Below are 23,537 nucleotides of genomic sequence, written 5' to 3'. Positions count from 1 at the left end.
AGTTTTTAATCTAAATTATAACAAAATAACAAATGATTAAGTATCCAAATTTTTGTGATATATATGAAGAAGTGTTAAAGGATATTTATAGCCTTTAAAATTAAATACATAAATCAGAAAGCAAGGGTTGAAAATTGAGCCAAGCATGTATCTCAGGAAGAAAAAGAAAAGCAAAATAAACTCAAAGAAAATGATAAGAGCATTCATGGAAGAATGATAAGAGCAGAAACTAATGAAATAAACAAACACATTAGTGGGAATCAACAAAGCCACAGGCTGATTCTTTGAAAAGACTAGTATGTTGATAAAATTCTTGGAAGAATAATCAAAAAAAACAAGAGACAACACATATCAACCAAAGAACATCACTATAGATCCTACAGACATTGAAAATATATATGAGCATGTAATAAGCAACTTCATACCAATAAAATATTGAAAATTTAAGTGGTATGGACACAATTCTAATAAAGAACATATACCAATATGAACTAAGAAGATAGAAAAATGTGAATAGTCCTGTGATTATTAAAGAAATTAAAACCATAATGAAAAACTTCTTAAAGAAAACTATAGGCCAAGATGGCTTCCCTAGTGAACTTTTCCAAGCATTTAAGAAACAGTTGTCCTCAAACTTACAAAAACCCCTAGAATATAAAGGGGGAAGTGAAAATTATTTAACTTGTTCTGTGAAGCTACCATAATTTTCATATCAATATCTGACAAGGAAACCACAAGGAAAGAAAGTTAAGCTCAATACCACCCATGTACATAGACCCCAAAACCCTAAACAAGATGTTAGTTAATCATATTCAAAAAATATAAAATAAATAAAATATAATAAAGATGATAATAATCAAAGTTGTTTTAACACTCAAAAATTAGCATAATTCACATTAACAAAATGAAGATTAAAAAAATGTGATTTCAGCAGATGCAGAAATAAAGTTGCATAAGATTCAACATTTTCATAATTTAAAATAGCAAACTAGAAGCTTCCTTAATATGATTTTTAAATGATAACAAAAATATTTACAAAATATAAAATTTATCTACGTTAATGAACAGAAGATACACATACAATAACTTTTTTCAGAAAACCAGCAGCAACAATTTGGAAAATAACCGTTATAAAATTGTGTCACTCAAAATAACATAAAAAAATATCAAATAGGCATTTTGTTCCCATTTCCTGGGTGAGGGGAAGCCTAAGCACCCAAGGAGAAATGAGTAGGAGCAGATAGAGGTGGAGGAGAGATGGCATTTAAGGCAGTGGTGCAAGGAAGGTTAGAGCTGTTTGATAAGAAAGTGCCACAGACTGTCTAACCCAACATGCAAATAGCAGGTGCTACAAAGATGGTGGCAGCTATGGCAGTGCTTCTACTGATATTTTATGTTATATTTCCAGCACTTGAAATAAAAATGAATCCAAGTTTAGGAAGTCACTTTTCAGGATCAGAATTATACACAGCTGCATGTTCTACAGAATCTCCCAGATCAAAAGAAGCAGTTTTCAAAATAAGTGTCAGGTTTATAGAGCTACAACATAGATACAATAGAATTAATTCCTTCTTTTGTATATGAGTTTTGACAAACATATTCAGCCATGTGTCCAGAATAGAGACTATGGCCGTCACTCCCAAAAGTACTCTTGTGCCACTTTGTGGTCAATATTCTCCCCTCCTCCCTAGCCTTTGCCAAGGATTATTGATATGTTTCATGTTCTTGTAGTTTTGTCTTTTACAGAGTGTCACATGCCTCCTTGCTTCCAGAAATATCTTTTAAAAGGATATAGGTATTTCTAAAACACTTTGAAATTTCCTCACTACAATAGAATTTTACTATAGGACTTTCTGATAACTTCATATTTTAAGTGAAATTCTAAGTAAAAATCCAATGCACAGTATAATCATGTGTATTGAAAAGGACAAAATATTAAATACAGATGAAAATACAGTAGTCCCCCCTTATCTGTAGAGAATATGTTCCAAGAACTCCAGTGGATACCTGAAATTGCAGATAGTACCGACCCTATATACTATGTTTTTTTCCTATGCACACATGCCTATGATAAGGTTTAACTTATGAATTAGGCATAGTGGGAGATGAATAATAACTAATGATAAAGTAGAACAGAAATAACAACATGGTATAATAAACATTATGTGAATATGCTCGCTCTATCTCTCTCTCTCTCTCTCAGAATATCTCATTGTATTGTACTCACCCTTCTTGTGATGATGTGAGATGACAAAATGCCCATGAAACGAGATGAAGTGCGGCGAATGATGCAGGCAGCGTGACGTAGCGTTAGGCTGCTACTGATCTGCTGACCATTTGTCAGAAGGAGGATCATCTGTTTCCAGACTGTGGTTGATCACAGATAACTGAAACTGTGGAAAGCAAAACCACAGATAAGTGGGACTACTATATATGAAAATAAGTTTAAGAGCATTTACATAGTCTTTTCTACGTGCCAGCTACATTTCATCCCCAACTATTATGAGTAATTTTACACATAATAACTCATTTAATCTTACAACACTGTAAGGAAGCTATTATAGTCCAAGTTTTATGGATGAGGAAATTGAAGCTCAGACAAAGACATCTGCCCAAGGTCACATGGATGGTAGGTGGCAGAACCACTTGGCAAACAAGCTGGTTCTGTATCTATTCTTTAAAGAAGAAGAAGGAAAAGGAAGGGAAGGGGAAGAAGAAGAGGAAGAAGGAGAAAGAGGAGGGGGGGGGGGGGGGGGGGGAGGAGAAGAAGGCAAGAGAATATAAAGTTCAGCCAAAATAGATTGGATCATAGCACCCTGGAGATTAAGGATGACCTAGCCATGCATCTATGTATATACACTAGCAAATTAGATTAATCAAATCAGCACACTGTATATGGAAAGGAACTTGCTTTCCTTCCGTTTATCACAGGGGAAACTAAGGTCCAGAAAAACAAAAATTTGCGCAGTATTACTAGGCTAATTTATGGATTACTTGGCAGTGAAATAAAGGCATTCTCTTCAATACTGTTTCAAAATATCCTTAATCACTTTGAAGTAGATACTGCAGGCAAGTTGTCTGTCATATACAGAGTCCTATTCTGAAAACCCTCAAATGTCTTGATTCTCACAGACCCTTTCCGAACAGATAGATGAGATGTGTTACATATAGGTGATTATGCCTTATTTCATATGACTTTGCTAGTCCAGGATCATTGTGTGACCAAAGGGTATGTATTTCAAGAGCTGTGCCCTACAGGGTTACTCTCTACTGAGGAGTGACTGAAATATCTCAGGGGGACTTTAAAGGAAAGAGACATAGTTGACAGGTACAAATGCAGAGGGAAACAAAAAGCAAAAGCAGAAGTCTTGAGGCACTAGATTCTCTTGAGTAAGCCAAGGACTTGAGATAAAAATAAGGATTGGTGTCAGAATAAAATGAAACAGGAATACGGACGCAAAGTTGAAGGAACAAGTCACTAGTCCTAGACTGCCCTAAGGTCAACATAGTGGCTTTAATATTACTAGGTTAGGGTACTTAAAGTGCAGACCTGCTCTAGCAACATCAGAAACACTTGGGAAATGGTTAGGAGTGCAAATTCTCAGGGCCCGTGCAGATTTACTCAATCTAAAATGGGGTGGGGTGGGGGCCAGCAGACTGTGTTTTCAATAAGCACCCCAGATGATTCTGATGTGTTATAAAGTTCAAGAACCACAGCACTAGGTCAGTGCTGTATCCTGAATCACAGTCTGAATGACATTCCATTTCCTTACTTTCTTACTCACTCTCCCTAAATCCTTTAAAATAAAATCCTGCGTCCTGGAGTAACCCGACAGTTTCTGTTCCTTGCAGCAATCTAATTAACACTCAGCTTCAAGTGTTGGAGAACTGTACATAATCAATTTTAATGAATTGTTTGAGCTTTAATTATTCAACTGATACTACTCTTTTGCATATTAAATTCTTCATTCATTAATTCAGTAAATATTTATTAATTGCTTGCCATGTGCTGGACAGTACATAGCAGTGAACTTGCAAAAAGTTCTGCTTTCATAGGACTAGATTATGGTAAGAAGAAACAGAAAATAAACAAATAAATAAAGCAGATATATCGGATAAGGGCTATGGGAAAAAATGAAGCAGCAGGGAAGGTGATAGGGTGTGTAGAGCAGTTTTTGTGATTTTAAAAAGGGTAGACAGGAAGGCATCTCTAAGGTGACATTTGAGCAAATACCTGAAGGCTATTTGAGGCAAGGCTTGGTGATACTTGGGGGAAGGGAGCTTGTAGAGGCTTGTAGGAACAGCAAGGAGGCCAGCCTGGCTGGAGCTAAAGGAGTGAGGAGAGGCGCGGTAGGCAAAAATCCAGAGACACTAACAAGAAGCTAGATGGTTTAAGAGTTTACAAGGAATTGTAAAGACTTTGGGGTTCGTTTGTTATTTTTGTAAGGTCTGGGCATTTCATTTCCCCAGTAACATAAACCTCTGGGTTCTTTATTTAATAGGAATAAACTGCCTAGCTTGTTAACCAACATGCACAGTGTATTTGTGCCATTTGGGAATGCCAGATTGACCTAGCAGCTTTTCAATCATAATTCCTGGCTGGCCCTGAAGACAGTGATACCAGAAGAGGGGTCTAAGCTGTTCTAAAAGGGAGAATCAAAAAAATAGATCTCTTCTGTCTGGAGATAGATGAATTCTGTTCAGCATTTTAAATCAAGTGACCTTTTCTGAGGTGAAAGTGACTCCACAGAGAAAACAATTCTCTTTGGGATAGTTTCTCATTAGGTTGGGAGGATGCATGTGTTGCTTTCTGAAACCATTTATTGCCAACTACACAGAAAGTTATATGAAAATGTTCGTTTGACTCAGCTCTAAGACCTAAATCCATTTGAACAGATGTATCTAGACAGGAGTGACTGTAAATAGCACATTCCCTCATTGTACACTGTTCCACACATTTGCGGGTCAGCAACGAACATAGAACACAGCAGTCCCAGCCACGTGGAACTCACACTACAGAACAGGGAGGCAAACACACACACACACACACACACACACACACACACACACACATATAAACAACAAGTAGGCAAAGAGACAAGAGTGGTATGAAAAGGGAAGTAGACAAAGAGCGACTTGTAGAAGTTGTGAATTTCTACTTTAGATTAACTGGTCATCTCTCTGAAGAGATGACATTTAAGTTAAAACCTAAAGGATGAGAAGCCAGCCTTGCAAAGATCTGGCGGCCAACAACAGTTTGAATAGTTCATGATCCACGATAATCCTTAACACTGATATTGTAATCTGTGGCTTTCACTTCTGTTTCACCTACATTGATTTGATTTTTGTTATCCTCACAATAATACTGTAGAGGATGTACAGTTGGTGTTATTTGGCCTATTTTGCAGGTGAGAAACTAGGCTTAAGAGAGGTCTAAGAGCTTGCCAAAGACAGGTTTCAGTAGGTGGGCCTTGGCAATCATTTCTTCCTGACCCAGTTTGTTGCTACTGTGATTCCAAAGAAAATGAATATTCTCAAGTCAAGTAACATCAATGTCATGGAGAGGACAGAAAGAGGAACAAAATTACCTTTAGGTTTCAGTTATTTGTAAAAGATAAAGACAAATAATTCACCTGTAAGTTTTTGACTATAGTTTTTCATTTAAAAGTTTTATTTTTGGTCATTTAGATTTGAGGGGTGATAATGCTCTTTTAAACTGCCTTTAAAATTTGCATTTTCCTTCTAATTTAAACAATAGACACTTAAATATTATTTACTGGATGCTGAAAGATTTAATAAGACTTTTTTAAAAGAGACGAAACCTACACAAATTTCTGCTACATTTTGACCTTACATATTCCTTATATGCATTGATTTTCAAAATAAACCCATGCATAATTTCTAAATCTAGGGCTACCAGGACAAGAATATATTTGATCAGAGAGATCATTAAAGTTAAAAAAAATTTACAACTACAAATACAAAAAAAAACTATTATACTCTATTGATATTAGTATTAAGATTTGTGCAATGGCAAGTTTCTCTTCAATTCCTAGAGGCCTGTATTATAGGAAAGACTATAGTTTTCCAAGGATTCTTTTGTTCCCTGGCCTTCTAATATCAACAGTATAAATAGTAATAAAAATTTTTTTCCTAGCTTTTCTAGAAATGTGCAGCTCTCTTTTTCATTTAACAATGATATATTTCAGGGAACAAATTTAAGACATATTCCTGTTATCTTTTAATGGGATGAGAAACTCTTTCTTTGTCTCATGGATTTTAGAGGACCACAATTGTAAGTTCAGCTGCCACACATGATGAGAAATATTTCTAAAACTTACAGAAACATAATCTTTTGAAATTATAGGATACAATGTTATCTTGTTTAACATTAAAGCTGATTTTACCACAGTGATCTATATTTAGTACATAATCTAGTACATAATAATAGACTGTTTGAAAGTCATCACACATGGCAGGAAAACAGAGGGATAATGACAACCATTGGTAGTGCTAAAATCAACAGTAGATGCAAGTTGTGATAATAACAGTATTACAGTAAAAGACAGTCTGTGCCTTCAGTTACAGCATACCAGGTACCAGGCTAAGCACTCTGCTTACATTATCTTATTTAATCCTAAAATCAATTCTATCACATAGGGACTTACAGTATTATTGTATCAATTTTACATGTGCAGAAACTGACTTGCAAAAGATTAAGCAACTTGCCCAAGGTCACAATTTTACGGAGTAGTAGAGCCAGCATATCATTCTGGCTCTGAAGCTGCCCTCTGTTGCAACTGTATAGTAATTCTGTTAAGGATATATGGCATCTTTATATACTAGTGCAGCAGCATTCAAATGGTATCCCACAAAATACTAGTGAAGGTATATGGTATTTCATATCAAAAAGATTCCATGATCAAATAATCTTAAGAAACCCGGCATGTTAAAAATCTCTTCTTGCAGATTCACAATGCACATTATATATGGAGGCCCAAAGAATTCCTGCAGTAAAGAATTCTGTCTAACCAGCATGTTCCAAATGTGTGTGAGTGTGTGTGTGTGTGTGTGTGTGTGTGTGTGTGTGTGTGTGTATTATAACACTTCATGAATTACTAATGCAACATAGTCTGGGAAACACAACACTCTTAGATTTTTTGCCAATATCCCAGTATCTCTGATAGATGCAGAATAAATATTAAAATCCAATTAAAAACTTGCCACTAAAAAAAAAAAAAACAAGTATAGGGGCGCCTGGGTGGTTCAGGTGGTTAAGCATCCAACTTTGGCTCAGGTTGTGATCTCATGGTTCATGGGTTTGAGCCCCACATCGGGCTCTGTGCTGACAGCTCAGAGCCTGGAGCCTGCTTCGGATTCTGTGTCTCCCTCCCTCTGCCCCTCCTCCACTCACGTTCTGTTTCTCTCTCTGTGTCTCTCAAAAATGAATAAATGTTTAAAAAATTTTAAAAAACACAGAAAATTTCCAACTGTTTTTCACCTATAGCTATTGTCCCTACATCACCCATTTCCCACTTAGCAGCATGCCAGACAATGAATGCGTAATATCTATAGGACGTCTGCAAAATTAGGAAACATAGGACAAACTTAGTGTTAAACAATGTTAGTTTGATTTTCAAATGTCATGCTTATTATATTTTCAGATGGCATACTTCTGAAATTAAAGATATGAGAATAACAGTTCTTCTAATATTTCTAGACTTTTGGATGCCCTGTTACTATTGTGTATCAGATTACTCTAACCTGAGAATTACTGCTAATTAAGAAAACACGGAAAAACAAATAGCTTTGCCAAAGCAAACCTCCCTCCAGTATGTAAAATGAGTTGCTGTTTATATTAGAGAGCTACCCACTGGAGGAAGTAGTCAAAAAAATGTTGACCCTCCTATTAGGCATGATATACATATATATGTTCTTCATCACCCCATACCTAACTTCAGAGCACACCTTTGTGCCTCATTCCCTTTCTCTCCAAAGTATGCACTCTACATCTGCCAGAAGGTCTTCATAGAATATCATTTCAACTATAGACTTTCAGGCTAGGTGTTACCAAATCAACATCTCCCAAAGTGAACTCCATAGAGTATAATCTCCTCAAAATGCACTTCCTAATTCAACAAAGAAAAATATTCCAGTCAAGAAAGTTAGAATTATCCTGGATTAAACAAAGTGAAACTGGTTTCTTTACTGTAAAATCTGTGTATTAAGAACCTACAAAAGGAGGACATATTGTACTGAGGTTCTGAAAATATTCTGACCATGAAGACCTGTTTTCAAAGAGCATTTCATAGTCTCAGGATTTCTTAGAAGTCATTTGGAGAATTGCTGACCTGAAATAAGAAAAGCAAGTTCTTGTGTCTGGTTTCAAGGTCATCCTTGTTGTGCTGCATCCTATTATGTTCAACCTTATTTCCCACCACTCTTGTTTCACAACCTTATTTCCCAATAACTACTCAGATGTTATTGAACATCTATGATATACTGTGCACTATGAAACACAATCCCTGCCTTCCAATGAGATACACAGACCAAGAGGCAGGAACTGTGCATAAAGATGAGTGCTCTGACAGAGAGGAATACTGGGTCCAATGGTAAGCATAGGCAAAAATCTAGCCCAGCCTTGAGAAAGCTTCTCGGAAGATGTATCATAAGGAATGAAGAAAGATGAGTGAGTCAGCAATGAGAGGATAACTAATGTTATCCTGAAATGTTATCCTGAAATTTCAGGCAAAAGGTATATGCAGAGAAATGAAATAGACCATGTAGGTTTGGGTACCATCAAATTGATCATATGGCAGTAATCTACTCTAAAGGGGCAGAGTGCAGAGCAATAGGTTGGACAGTTATACTGAAGGCAAATTTTGTTGGTCCTAGCATACATTCCTAAAGAATTTAGGGGTGCCTGGGTGGCTCAGGTGGTTGAGTGTCCGACTTCAGCTCTGGTCATGATCTCATAGTTGATGATTTCCAGCCCCACATCGGGCTCTGTGCTGACACTCAGAGCCTGGAGCCTGCTTCAGATTCTGTATGTCCCTCTCTCTCTCTGCCCCTCCCCTGCTCATATTCTGTCTCTCTCTGTCTCAAAAATAAATATAAACATTATATTTAAATGTTTAATTTAAAAAAATATTTTTTATTTAAAAATATTATTAAATGTTTATTAAATATTTAAAAAAATAATTTAGATTTTATCCTATTGTATACTCAAGAAATTGGCAAAACCTTTTCTGTAAAGTATAAGAGTAAAAATTTTAGGCTTCGTGGGCCATATGGTCTCTGCCACAACTATTTAATGCCACCACTGTTGTGTAAAAGCAGTCATAGACAATAGGCAAACGAATCAATGTACCTGTGTTCCAATAAAACTTTATTAAAAAACAGGTGGTAGGCTAGACTTGGTCTGTGAGCTGTAGTTTGCCCTACCCCCAACCCCAGTATAGAATTTTGTTTCTCAAAGTTTCATTTGGAGTCCAACAGTGGCAGCAGAAAACTTGTTAGAAATGCAGAATCTCAGGCTGCCTTGCAGACCCACTGAATCTGAATTGTTTAATTGTATGTGCACATTCAAGTTCAAGAAGCACAACTGGTAAACACTCGATGGTTTCAAGCATAAAAATTATATAATCAGCTTTCTTGCAGCTGCAACGTGAATCTTTCCGAATATTCCCCATCCAATATTTACCATATCTGCAAACCCTCAATATTGTTCAAGCCCCAGCTTTATCCAGCCATATCCCACCCATAAAACCATTTGCCCCCAACCTGAAATGATCACTTCCTTCTCTGATATCTTAGAGCACAAAAACATGTTTCTTCACTTTTCTGTGAATTTTCATGGGTCATGATATGCTCAAGAATAAGAGTTATATCCATACATTTGTAATTCCCACAAAGCCTACCAATGAAATACACGGAAGAAAAAATGTATTCCAAAAAAATGTGCCAGTTTAGTAACTGGTGTTGATAATTTAGACTGGAGCTACAGAGCTATTAACTATGGTACTGGTACTGCCTTAGGGGACATGGTTTCATATTCCACAGAAGACATCTATCCTTGGGCTGGGAAGTTCTCTAAAAAGTGTACCTCTAAGCTAGATGCAAGAGGGCTGGGTCAGAGGAAATGTATGATACAGAACAAACTCATTAAAAAAATTTTTTTGGAGGGGGGGCATCATCTCTAGATATTTCCTTAACTCTTAAAAGTCTGATCTTCAGAAATACCCACCAAACTTTGTTTCACCATATCAAGAGGTCTGTGTAGTTCCAAATCAAAGCCCTAAAGTATGGTTGGATTCACTTGAGACATTTATGGAATTTGTTATAATCTTGCTACCATCAATCAAAGGTATCCAGTATTCCAGGGTAATCTCATTTTCTCCTGGTTGGTAAAGGAGGTTAGTAGCTAAACTTGAGCCTGAAGGCCTCATTCACACAACCGTGGGCCACTCTACATAAGTTATTCAAGAGAATATGTATGCTGGAATACTCAAGACTTAGGATGCTTGCTAACTCTGTCTCTGGGCAGGCAAGAATACCCTCTGGGATAATTTACCAAAACCAAGTTTCTGGGGACCAGGGCTAGGAATGGAGAAGAACGGTGGTCCATGGGCTGTAGAACGTAGCACCTAAGAGGAAGAACTGAAAGAGAGACTATCTAAGGGTAAAACGAGAATCAGAATGCCTCTTTTGTCCAGTACAAAAAATCTGCATAGTTATAGAAGAACTTGGAACAATATAGCAGAGCAATCACATGACTAAGGGAAAGTGGAAGGCAGAGCCAGGAGTATTTCCCAGAGGTATGGGAATATAACTACAGGACTTTACGGGGTGCCAGAAACCTTTCCTATGGAAGAGAAACTGTTACAAATATGCATAATTTTGGAACAACAGAAGTTGGTCTAAGTTGAATATAATTCACTTAGTTCCATAGAGCAGAAGATGAAGAGGATAAATGTCAGTCTTTACCCCACAGTTTCCTCTATATAATGAACATCACAATATTTTAAAAAACTTTTGCATGAATGGTTTTGGGGAGATTTATATCCATTAATTTTTAAAAGGAAACAGTTTTAAAGTCCCTTCTCTGGCCAACTAAACCCTTCCTCATGCTCATCTAGAATGAGGATTGGCACTAAAGCATAGAGAAATCCCAACAGAATTGTGATCTGGCAGCCACAGTTCAATTTAATGACTAAATATTATCAGGTTTTCTTCAAAGAAATGCCATTAGGGAGGCATTAGAAAAGCAATGGTTTAGCATTTCAGAAACTGTCTATGAAGATGGTACCATAAATCACAGTAATGGAATAAAAGTTAACTTTGAGCACTTACAATATACTAACCCTCAGCATTCTATAAAGATGATCTCATTGTTTTCTCACAAAACCCTTTTAAGTGACAATGTACTCCCCATTTTGTAACTGAGGAAACTTAAATACCAAGCAGCAGGTTCACACAGAGCCATTCTGACCCTCTGCTTTTAGCCAACACAGAATGGTGCCCCACCATGCTGTGTGCCCAACAGCCAACAGAATCCTGTCTTCTTAAGTGATCACTTGTCTAATGTAACACAACATCATCAACAAGACAAAAGATTGTTTGAGAAATTCCCATTTTATGAATAGTTTCACTGAAATAAAATACTTTTAACTAAATTTACAAACTTCCAAATTATCAATGAGATTTTTTCTCACAAAATCAGCCTTAGTGCTCTGACTTATAAGCTGGTTTGTTTTTGTGTTTATAATGGAGATAGGCCTAAATGTTTCTCTAAATATAACATATTTCCATCAATTATCTTTAGATTTCTTCCTGTAAAAAAGGAACTAAAAGATTCCAATAATACTGAATTTAATTAGCATGCCAATGATTTATTGAACATTTCAGCATTTTAGCCCACAGTTTCGATGTGAATGTTTAAGACTGGAATATAACAAACCTCAATGAAAAATAAAGATGAATTTACTGAAAATAGAGCAACTAATTGATGTAAACATGGTAAATATTAACTATTAACTAAAGAAGCTCATTTTTAACAGAATTTATTTATTTATTTTTCTATCTATCTATCTATCTATCTATCTATCTATCTATCTATCTATTTATTTATTTTGAGAGAGAGAGAGAGAGAGGGAGTGCACACGAGTGCAACTGAGGGAATCTTAAGCAGGCCCCATACTGAGTACAGAGCCCAATGTGGAGCTCCATCTCACAACCGTGAAATCATGACCACTGAATGAGCCACCCACACACCCCAGAATGAAAATTTTTTATTCCCTATAAAAATCCACAGGGAAAATTGTCGAGAAATGTTATTAACAAAAGTGACTATTTTTAACAATAGATGTATATTTACTTAAGTTATCCTTAAGAAACATAGAAACTACAAAATTCTGTGTACCTATACTGATTTACAAATCTTGCTTGCTTTTAAAAAAAAACTACTTTAAAACAGCTGTCTTATTCCTTTCAAATCAAACTCTCCTTAATTGTATAATCCATCTTTTATAAGTTATTTTATTTCTATAAGCTCTGAATGTAAGAGAAATATGGATCATATAATAAAGATGTTTACTATTAAGTATGTGTACAAAGTCCTTGGGATATTTTAATGAGCTTTCAAGATGAATAAACTAAGTTACTGAGTATAAATTATGTCACTTGTATTTGTTCTTTTACATACATTATCAAAGAAACTGTATGATACATATTGTTATGTCCATTTTATAGAGAGAAAGCTAAGTGACCTACTTACCTAAAGTCACACAGCTAGTAAATAAAACTCAAATTACCATTTGGTTATTTTGCTTCATATTGCAAATATTTCTGCATTCTTACTGACCTCAAGAAGAAATTTCTATATCAAATAGGTCTACAAGAATCTAGAGTAAAATGACAATGAAGTCAGAAGAAATGATAATGATGTTGATGCTATTTAAAAGCTTATTATGTGGCAGTCATTATGTTAAGCATTTTATATGCATCATTTCATTTAATCTTAAGACTATCATATGAAATAAGTAGTTTGACTATCTCCATCTTATAAATAACAGACAAAAAAGTTAAAAAACTGTCTCACTTCAAAATTAAATATCTTAATCTCCCCAGAATGAGACATGAAAGTGTACCAGGGAGATTTGTCAAATTAATTTTATATTGTACATTATAAACCCATTAAATTTATGGTTATGAAGCCTACATAATAATGGGAAATACTTGTGATAAGGTAAAGTTCAAAGTAGGGTATACATATCTAAATGTGCTACATTATTACAACTATATAAAAACAGGCTTAATGAAAACCTAGAAGAAACATATATGGTTGGAAGAACTCCAGAATGATCTTTAATGACCTATGCCCTTGATGAAACTATGAATAGGATAGAATTTCACTCCCATGATTATATGACAAAAGGGTTTTTATAAATGTAATTAAGGTTTCTAATCAGTTGAGTTCATCAAAAGGAAGACTATTGAAATTCATTATAATCAGATAAGCTGAGTCTAGAGACAGAAGATATTCTCCTGATGGCCCAGTAGAAAGCAAACATCTGTGTTGTGAACTATCTGTGGAAACCATGTGGCAGGGAACTGTGGGTACCCTCCAGTAGCTGAGAATGGCTGCTGGATGACAGCTAGTAAGAAAATGGGACTCTTCATCATATAGCCACAGAGAACTGAATTCTGACAACAACCTTAAAGAGCTTGGAAGAGGACCTTGAACTCAAGATTAGAACTGTAGCCTGGGACAAAACCTTGATTATAGCCTTCTGAGACATGAACAGAGGGGCAGTTAAGCTGTGTCCAGGCCCAAAACTAACTTCAGTTTTTTTCATCTGTAAATGGGGTTTAAAAGAGTGTCTACCTCATAAGGTTGTAAGGATTAATTAATTGATTCATGTGAATTGCCTGAAACAATGGGTTTAAATTATATATTGTTAAGTAGGAAAACACTCCAAAATTTAGTAGCTTAAAGCAACAACTATTGGTCATCTCATACTTTCTGGGTGAGGAATCCATATGTAGTTATCTAGGTCCTTAAGTTTAGGGTCACTTCTAAGGCTGCAATCAGGATGTTGGCCAGAGCTTCAGTAAAGGCTTGACTGGGGAAGAGTCAGCTGCCAAATTCACTCATGTGGTTGTTGGCAAGATTCAGTTCCTCTCAGATTGTTGAACTGAGAAATTTACTGGCTATTGGCTACAGGCCACCCTTAGCTCCCTGTCACGTGAGACTTTCCACAGAGCAGCTAACAAATGACATCTTGCTTCATCAAGGAGATCAAACAACAGAATGTGAACACAGTGGAACTCATGTTCTCTTTGTAACCTAATCTCAGAAGTGAGAGCTAGACACATTTGCTATATTCTATTCATTAGAAGCACAGTACAAAGTCCAACCCATAGTTAAAGCGGGGCATTATACATGGACATGAATACCAGCAGGCAGGAATCGTTAAAAGGCATCTTAAAAGCCTGATGCCTGAAACAGTAGTTCTCAGTAAGTGTTAGTTATTATTGGTATTATTAAGTGCTTGTAAGAATAAGCTAAGCACAGGGGTGCCTGGGTGGCTCAGTTGGTTAAGCATTCAACTTTAGCTCAGGTCATGATATCACAATTAATGAGTTCAAGCCCCACATCAGGCTCTCTGCTGTCAGCACAGAGCCTAATTTGGATCCTCTGTCTTCCTCTCTCTGCCCCTTGCACTCACTCTCTCTTTCTCAAAAATAAATAAATGTTAAAAAAAAAAAAAAGAATAAGCTAAGCACAACAAAAGAATTGCAAGATGGCCTTAATGAATGTTTATTGAGTACTGTGTGCTAGATACTATTTTAAAAAGTAAGATCCAAAGATGAATGGGGCATGGATACTTATCTTTCAGGGAGTTCATAGTCTTAATGAAGCAGAAAAACTCCTATTTGATGTGATGGAATAGGTATAAGATTCAGTGGGGTTACAAAGAAAAGAGTAAATGGTCACCTTAAGGAATGAGGTGATGCTTGACCTAATTCGTGAGCAATAAGCAGTGTTAACAAAAGTTGGAAAGAGCAATCCAGGCAAGATAAAGGTATGGATAAAGATAAGAAGGGGCAAAAAAAAAAAAAAAAAAAAAAAACATGCCACATTTGGGGAACTAATGCTTGGCCAATATGACTGGGGAGTAACAATAAGTAAGTCTATAAGGAAAGCATAGATTTCCAGATGACAATTCTTTCCTGATCAAATAATTATAGTTTAGCTTTGAATGTGAAATATGAAGATTTAGAGGTGATAAGTCTAGGTGTAGTAGCTGAGGGGGCAGTCACAGGTATCTAGCTGAGGGGGAATACATCTGAGCTGGAGAGGTAGATTTCAGCATCATCAGAAATCAGATGTTAATTGGAATCCTGGGAATAGATTAAATCATCTGGAGAAAGTATAGAGAATAATTAAAGAGTAAGCCTGTCCTAGGCAACTTAGGAAAACAAAATTTAAAATGCAGGATAAAAGCACAAAAAAAGACAAAAGAATAATCAGAGGGATAGAGAACAATCAGGAAAGCATGATGTCTTAGACGTTAAGAAAATCAGGATGCTCAAGAAACGGAAAGTGGTCAATGGTGTCAAATGACACAGAGAGATCAAGAGTGAAATGTGGATGGTCAAAAGAAATCCACTTACCACACAAGAAAAAGGTCAATTATCAATTCATACCAAAATTCTTATATCCATTAACTCTCTGTAATCACTATTAATCATTCTTCATTTCCAAATGCAAACACTGAACTAGGTAACAAAGCTAGTGGGTGGTGGAGCCAATACTTGATTCCACAGTTTTCAGATCCCAACGCTCAGTTTTGAACTCTAAACATAAAGTTTGGGTAAAGTTATTACAGTAGGTTAAATGGTTCCTCCCCAAATATGTCTACATCCTCACCTCTGAGACCTATAATTATTACCTTACTTAGAAAAAAGCATCTTTGCAGATGTAATTAAGAATCTCAAAATGAGAACATCCTGAATTATCCAGGTTGGCATCAAATCCAATGGCAACTGTCCTTAAAAGAAACACAAAGAGGAGAGACACACAGAGAGAAGAGGCGACCATGTGAAGACAAAGACAGAAGTTGGAGTGACGCAGTGACAAGCCAAGGAATGCCTGGGGACACCAGCATCTGGAAGAGGCAAGGAAAAATTCTCTCCCAGAAATTTTAGCAGGGAGCATGGCCCAGCCCACATTTTGATTTCATATTTCTAGCCTCCAGAATTATGAGAATAAATTTCTGTTGTTTTAAACCACCAAGCTTATGGAAATTTGCTATGGCAGCCTTGGGAAATGAATGTACTTGGTATCTTAGCTTGGGGTGCTATTAAAAACATCATAGCTAGGGGCACCCAGGTGGCTCAGTTGGTTAAGCATCCGACTTCGGCTCAGGTCATGGTCTTGCAGTTTGTTGGGCTCTGTGCTGACAGCTCAGAGCCTGGAGCCTGCTTCTGATTCTGTGTCTCCCTCTCTGTCTGCCCCTCCCCTGTTCACGCTCTGTCTCTTAATAATAAATAAACGTTAAAAAAAATTTTTGTTAATACCATAAACTAGATGGCTTATCAACAACAGAAACTGATTTTCTCACAGTTCTGAAGGATAGAAGTCTAAGAACCTGGTATCATCATGATCAGGTTCTGGTGAGAGCCCTTTTTGAGGCTGTAGACAGCTAAGGTCACCTTCTATCCTCACATAGAAACAGTGAAGAGCTCTTTGAGGACTGTTTTTGCAGGGGCACAAGGGCCTCCTGGGGGGCACAGTCAGTTAAGCCTCCAACTCTTGATCTCAGCTCAGGTCATGATCTCGCAGTTCCTGAGTTTGAGCCCCCCATTGTACTCTATGCCACCTTGGGATTCTGTCTCTCCTTCTCTCTGACCCATCCCAGCTTGTGTGCATGTGTGCTCTCTAAGTAAATAAATAAAGTTAAAAAAAATTTTTAACAAAACAACAACAACAACAACAACAACAAGGGCACTAATCCCATTCATCCAGCCTCTAACCTCATGACCTTATCACTTCCCAAAGGCCCTACCTCCTAATACTATCACACTTGGCGGTAAGTGTTCAACATACGTATTTTGTGAAGACACGTTCAGTTCAAAACAATTGGTAATGGTGTTTTTTGTTTGTTTTTTGTATTTGTTTTATTTGGGGGGGCATATTTTAGAAGAATCATTCTAAGGAAAAAGGAATTTGATTAATCAAGTGAACCATTTTAAAATAAAAATTTCTTGATTATTGCTATTTAAAGGGCCATTGCCATGCACATTTTTTAGAGGAGCAAGGTGCTCTTACCATTAGAACTTAATGTCTATCACTGGTGTAGCAAAACCTCATAATAAGCCATCAAAACAATGGCTTTCAATTAAAGCTTTCGATTATAATAAATAACAAATGCTTCCAGAAAAGCAGAATATTTTTAAAAAATATTTCAGTACTTCACAGGACACAGGAAAGCTGTGTCCTTTTAAATCAGATTTAACCAGAATGTTTCCAAAAAAATTATTTTATTCAACAATATTGAGATGTTCTAGCATTATGCAAAACTGACTTAGTTTGACTATTAGAAAGTATGTTGGTGATCCAAACTAAGAAGTAGTTAAGTGGTGATCGCCAACCAAAATTTTCCCAATGTCTCGAACTCTAGAGTTCTAGCATTTAATTTTTCAAGTTTATCATAACTTCTTTTTCCTGTGTCAATGTGTTTTCAGTGATGGGACACCAAAGATAATATATTATCTTCTCCAAAGGTATTTTAGAGACTTCATTAGTACTCTTTTCACCAGATTCATAAAAGATAAATGATTCTGCATTGTATATGTGGCTTCATTCCCTTTTACTATTTGACATTATGACAGATCTGGATTTTAAGTATCATAACTCACTCAACCTAATTATGCCCTATTTTATAGTTTGCTACATTATATTTGAAAAGCACATTATTCATCGTAGTCTGAAAACTTTCATGGGATAAATGTGAATGTATTAATTTAGTTAACAATGCTTCAAGCAAAGTAAAAATTAAAATTGACATTTTCTCTGACTGCTAGAACACACATTATGGCAAACAAATGAAATTACTTATTTTGAAGTCATGTTTTACTAATTTTATTAGTATATTAATATACTATAGTATATTAGTATACATTTTTATTCATATATATACTAATTTTATTTAGTAATTTCCGAATATCCAACAAGTAGTTAGATAAATATCAGAAATTATATTTTGTTTTAATGCAACATAAAGTAAAAAGGAATACGAGATGGGATTAATGCATGAAAAATAAATACATTTTTACCCTCTTAAGGCAATTTCAAGACAGTGTAGTGTTAATAGAAAGACTATGAACCTTTTATTCAGGCAAATATGATTTTCAATCTCCGCTCCACCACTAACTAGCTGAGTGATACATCATATAGCAATTAACCTCTCTCAGACTTTATTCTCATCTGCATAATGAAAGAGTACCTACTACCTTCTGGGCCACTCTGAAAATTAAATGTAGTAAGTGAGTAAGGTATTAATAGCGACTGACAGATAGTAAACAATCACTACCTGATTGATATTGTTATTGTTGTTGTTGAATCTACCTTTATCATGTGAAGTGCTAAAAGGGCAACCACATGATTTGTGAATCTTCCTAGATAGGATATCATTCCTTTTCTTATCTCTTCTCAGATTCTGCTACCATTTCTTTCTATATTCATTTCATTGCTTATATGTTCTATTACAAAGAAATAATCACAACTTTGAGATGTCTGGTAAAACTGACTGTGTCATTACCATGTGGCTTCTTAATGTTTTTAGGCAATCAAGCTCACTTGGGAAATATGGAGTCCATAATGAATGAAGAAAGACAAACTTAGGAAATGCTTCCTCAGACATTTTCCTTTTGTCTGATGTGAGGCAATGATCAGTTTTTTGCCTCTCTTCATGTATAATAAAGTATGCAAATACAATTCGAAGTCTCAACTGCAGATTTAGTCAGATTATGTTTTTAAAAGCAGTCTTTATTTTTGAGAGTTACATACTGAAATATTTATAGTGTCTTGCAAATCAGAGTTGCCCAATAAATAGTGGTTATTATAATTATATGTTTGACCAGGGAAACATCCCAAATTAGTACTGCTGAAAAGACAAAGTAGAATCTTCTTGGAAATGTGGTAAATTAAGATTATACCAGAAGCATCATTGCTGCACACAACAGAGAAATAATTCCCCAAAGGGAAAATTGGGGTGTTTCACCACAGGTAAGAGAATGAATGCTGGCTAGCAAAAAAACAAATATCTACCATATTAAGAAAATAGGAAACTTTTTTTTTAGTTTATTGAGAGAGAGAGAGAGAGCGTGTGCATGCACATGAATGTAAGAAGGGCAGAGAGAGAGAGGGAGAGACAGAATCCCAAGCAGGCTCCATGCGTCAGCACAGAACCCAACACAGGGCTTGATCCCACAAACCATGAGATCATGGCCTGAGCTGAAATCCAGAGTTGGACACTCAACCAACTGAGCCACCCAGGCACCCCAGAAACTTTTGTTTTAAACCTTGTGTGTAGTTTTATATAAACTAAGGATATACATAAAAAGATAGAGTAATGTTGCCTTTTAAAATTTTCAGTTACATCCTAAATCAAAACTAAATTTCTACCCATGCCTTACTCTTCTGCACGGCAGCGCAAAGCATTAAACAGACACTGTGAGTGTTCATACTTTGCCTGTCCATCCATCCCCTGTATGCACATGGGTGTGACTGGGCTAAGAGTGTAAAGTTTACCCCAAAAAGAACATTGAATCAAGTAGTATCTTTGGGCTTTTACACTAAGCTTGGGCATAAGAATTAGTTATGTACTGACAGAAAGGAACATATTGAGACAACATTTTGATCAAAATATGATCCATGTATTTAAGAAGACAGAAATGTATCATTGCATCACAAATTAACTTAAATATTAGTTTATTTAATGATCCTGAAGTATGGGAACCTAGATTTAGACTGACTCTGTGGCAGCTTAATAGCAAAAAAAAAAAAAAAAAGGATAATGGCCACCATTTTGTTCTTGGCTTATTTTCTTGAGATTATTATAGTCAAAAGTGTCACTTGGATTCAGATCTTGACAAAGGGCCTTCTTCACTCTCATTCCCCTTGAAATACAATTCAGAAGACCAATAACCTATCTTTCTGGATGGTTATTATTATTATTCAACAGTACAGAGGATGCAACAAAGATCTAGTAAATAGTCACCTCTCACTTTTTTTTTTTAATGTTTATTTATTTTTGAGAGAGAGAGAGAGAGAGAGAGAGAGAGAGAGAGCTCGAGTGGAGAAGGAGCAGAGAGAGAGGGAGACAGAATTTGAAGCAGGCTTCAGGACCTGAGCTGTCAGCACAGAGCCCGACACGGGGCTTGAACTCATGAACCTTAAGATCATGACCTGAGCTGAAGTTGGACGCTCAACCGACTGAGCCACCCAGGCGCCCCGTTCCCTCTCTTTTAATGTTGAATAAGTCCCTTTTAGGGATAGTTGAAAAGTTTATAATGAGAAAACAAAACAGCTTTATTATTTTTTTTTTATGTGTCAGAATCACTTTGAGAACTTGTTATAAATATAGATGCCTGTGCTCCTTCTCCAAGAGATTCTGATATGTTGTGTTTGGTGTGGGACAGCTTGTGAATTATTATAAAGGTCTCTAGTTGATTTTGATACACATAAAGTTGGAAAATCACTTGAATAAAATATAAATCAACATGCAAAAAACCCTTAAATTTCTACTCAAAGAATTAGATTATATGTAATTGTGGTTAACTCTAGTCAGAGCTCACAACAATTTAGAGTTTTAAGTTGAGATTTAAAAAATAAACATCATTGGGGACCCTGGGTGGCTCAGTTGGTTAAGCATCCAACTCTTGATCTTGGCTCAGGTCATGATCTCATGAGTTTGTAAGTTTGAGCCCTGCTATGCACTATCAGTGCAGAGCCTTCTTGGGATTTTCTCTCTCCCTCTCTCTCTGTCCCTTCCCTGATTGTGCTCTCTGTCTCTCTCTCAGAATAAATAAATTAACTTTAAAAAAATTTTAATAAAAATTTACACATCATTAGCTTCTTCCTCATGTCAATTTGAGAATGTGTCAATTTCTCACAATTTATATACAATTTATATAAAATTTCACTGCCAAAGTTAGAGGATGTTTTAAATGGTATGCTTTTTTTTAAGTTTGTTTATCTGATAGAGACAGAGTGAAAAGAGGAGGGGCAGAGATGGAGGGAAATTGAATTCCAAACAGGCTCCTTCTGCACTGATAGCACAGAGCCCAACATGGGGTTTGAACTCACAAAACTGTGAGATCATGACCTGAACTAAAATGGAGAGTAGGACACTTAACTGACTGAGCCACCCAGGCACCCCTGAATGGTATGCTTAGTATCATAAATACATCCCATTACTGAAAGACCACAATTCACTATGCACATACAAAGTGTATCTGACTATAATGAAGAGAATCAAAACCTAAATATTTTAAATTATGTTCATATAGTGACTTACAACATCCAGTTCTGTAAAACATGTCAACTTTTTCAGATGTTAAGATTTAAAAAGCTCTTAATTTCTTTCAGAAGGCAGTCTGTATCCAAAAATCACTACAGGGGCACCTGGCTGGCTGAGTAGGAGGAGTGTGCTCTTGATCTTGAGGTGGTGAGTTGGAGCCCCATATTGCGTGTAGAGATTACTAAAAATAAATAAACTTAAAAAAAAATCACTACAATGATAATTACATTAGCAATGATCATGTGTAAGTTTCTGTTTGCTGAAATCCTCACTAAAGAATTGTTCAATGGGGCACCTGGGTGGCTCAGTTGGTTAAGTGTCCGACTTCGGCTCAGGTCACGATCTCACGGTTTGTGGGTTCGAGCCCTGTGTCGGCTATGTGCTAACAGCTCAGAGCCCGGAGCCTGCTTCAGATTCTGTCTCCCTCTCTCTCTGCCCCTCCCCTGCTCACACTCTGTCTCTCTCAAGAATAAATAAACATTAAATGCCTGCTTGGCATTCTCTCATTCTCTTTCTCTCTCTCTCTGACCACCCCCCAAAATAAGTAAATAAGCTTTAAGAAAAGGGGGGAGGTGATAGAGTATGGAAAAGTGGTTAAGCCAGTGGTTCCTTTTTTAAAAAATGTTTTGGATGTTTATTTATTTTTGAGATGGGGGAGGGGCAGAGAGAGGGAGACAGAATCCAAAGCAGGCTCTAGGCTCTGAGCTGTCAGCACAGAGCCGGACATGGGACTCGAACTCACGTACCACAAGATCATGTCCTGAGCCAAAGTCGGACACACAACGGATTGAGCCACCCAGGTGCTCCAAGCCAGGGGTTCTTAAAGCAGAGTACCCAGGAAGAAAGCATAAGCATCTCCTGGGAACTTTGTAGAAATATAAATTCTCTGACCTCACTCCAGACCTTCTAAATCAGAAACTCTGGATATAGGGCCCAACAGTCTATGTTTAATAAGCCCTCTAGGGGATTCTGATGCATGCTAAAATTTGAAATGCACTTAAAGCTATTGGTTCCCAAACACAGCTGCACACTGAAATTGCCCGGGAAGCTTAGAAAAAGAAAATTCCCACCCCAGAGATTCTGGCTTAATTGGGCCAGACTCTGACCCAAATACCAGGATTTTTAAAAGTTCCCCTCAGGTGATATCAGTGAGTGTCCAATTATGATAGACTGTTGGTTCTGGTTGGGGAGACTCAGTGGATAGTGATGATACTTATCAAAGAAAAGGGGAAGCTTTAAAAGAAAATCTGTTGCCATTTTCCTGGCCTGTTTTCTGTGGAATCCCAAAATAAGCACACCAGATTTTATCTAAAAATCTTTCTGTAGTTTACTATAGGCAAACAGACAAAAAAAAATAACATAAATATCAAAATATGGACACATTACAATTGCATCAAATCTTTAAAAGTTCTCATAGCACCCTTTTCATTCTCTGAATTATTTTTTTTTAATTTTCTTTTTTTTTGAACGTTTACTTATTTTTGGGACAGAGAGAGACAGAGCATGAACGGGGGAGGGGCAGAGAGAGAGGGAGACACAGAATCGGAAACAGGCTCCAGGCTCTGAGCCATCAGCCCAGAGCCTGACGCGGGGCTCGAACTCACAGACCGCGAGATTGTGACCTGGCTGAAGTCGGACGCTTAACCGAATGCGCCACCCAGGCGCCCCTCTGAATTATTTCTTAAACTAATTTCCAGAAGCTCTAATGTCCTTCCGTTCTCCTCCCCTTTTTATTACTAAACACGGAATTCATCAGTGCTCCCTCTTCATTTAGTCCACATCCTTAACATAGTGGCTAGGCACACAGGTTACCTGGGTGCAAATCCTAAATTTCACTACTTAGTAGCTCTGTGGGCTTAGGCAATTTACTTAACTTCTCTGTGCCTGTTTCTTCATCTTTAAATGGGAATAACAATAAAACCTACCTCTTAGGGTTGACTGAAGATG

General features: G+C 36.6%; 1 long non-coding RNA gene across 2 annotated transcripts in view; it reads right to left on the bottom strand.

Annotated features, from left to right (window-relative positions):
• Nucleotides 1-1,972: 1,972 nt before the first annotated feature.
• LOC121033872 (uncharacterized) overlaps nucleotides 1,973-23,537 on the bottom strand; it is a 120,599-nt gene continuing 99,034 nt past the window's right edge. For both annotated transcript variants that reach the window (XR_005792159.1, XR_005792162.1), the window contains one exon: nucleotides 1,973-2,393. This is a non-coding gene — a long non-coding RNA (uncharacterized LOC121033872). The remainder of the gene's footprint in view (nucleotides 2,394-23,537) is intronic.

Source organism: Herpailurus yagouaroundi, unplaced genomic scaffold (genome assembly GCF_014898765.1).
Source record: "Herpailurus yagouaroundi ecotype Mexico unplaced genomic scaffold, PumYag 159, whole genome shotgun sequence".
NCBI lineage: Eukaryota > Metazoa > Chordata > Mammalia > Carnivora > Felidae > Herpailurus > Herpailurus yagouaroundi.
The sequence above is the reverse complement of the archived record's forward strand: the minus strand, read 5'-3'. Positions and strand labels throughout refer to the sequence as shown.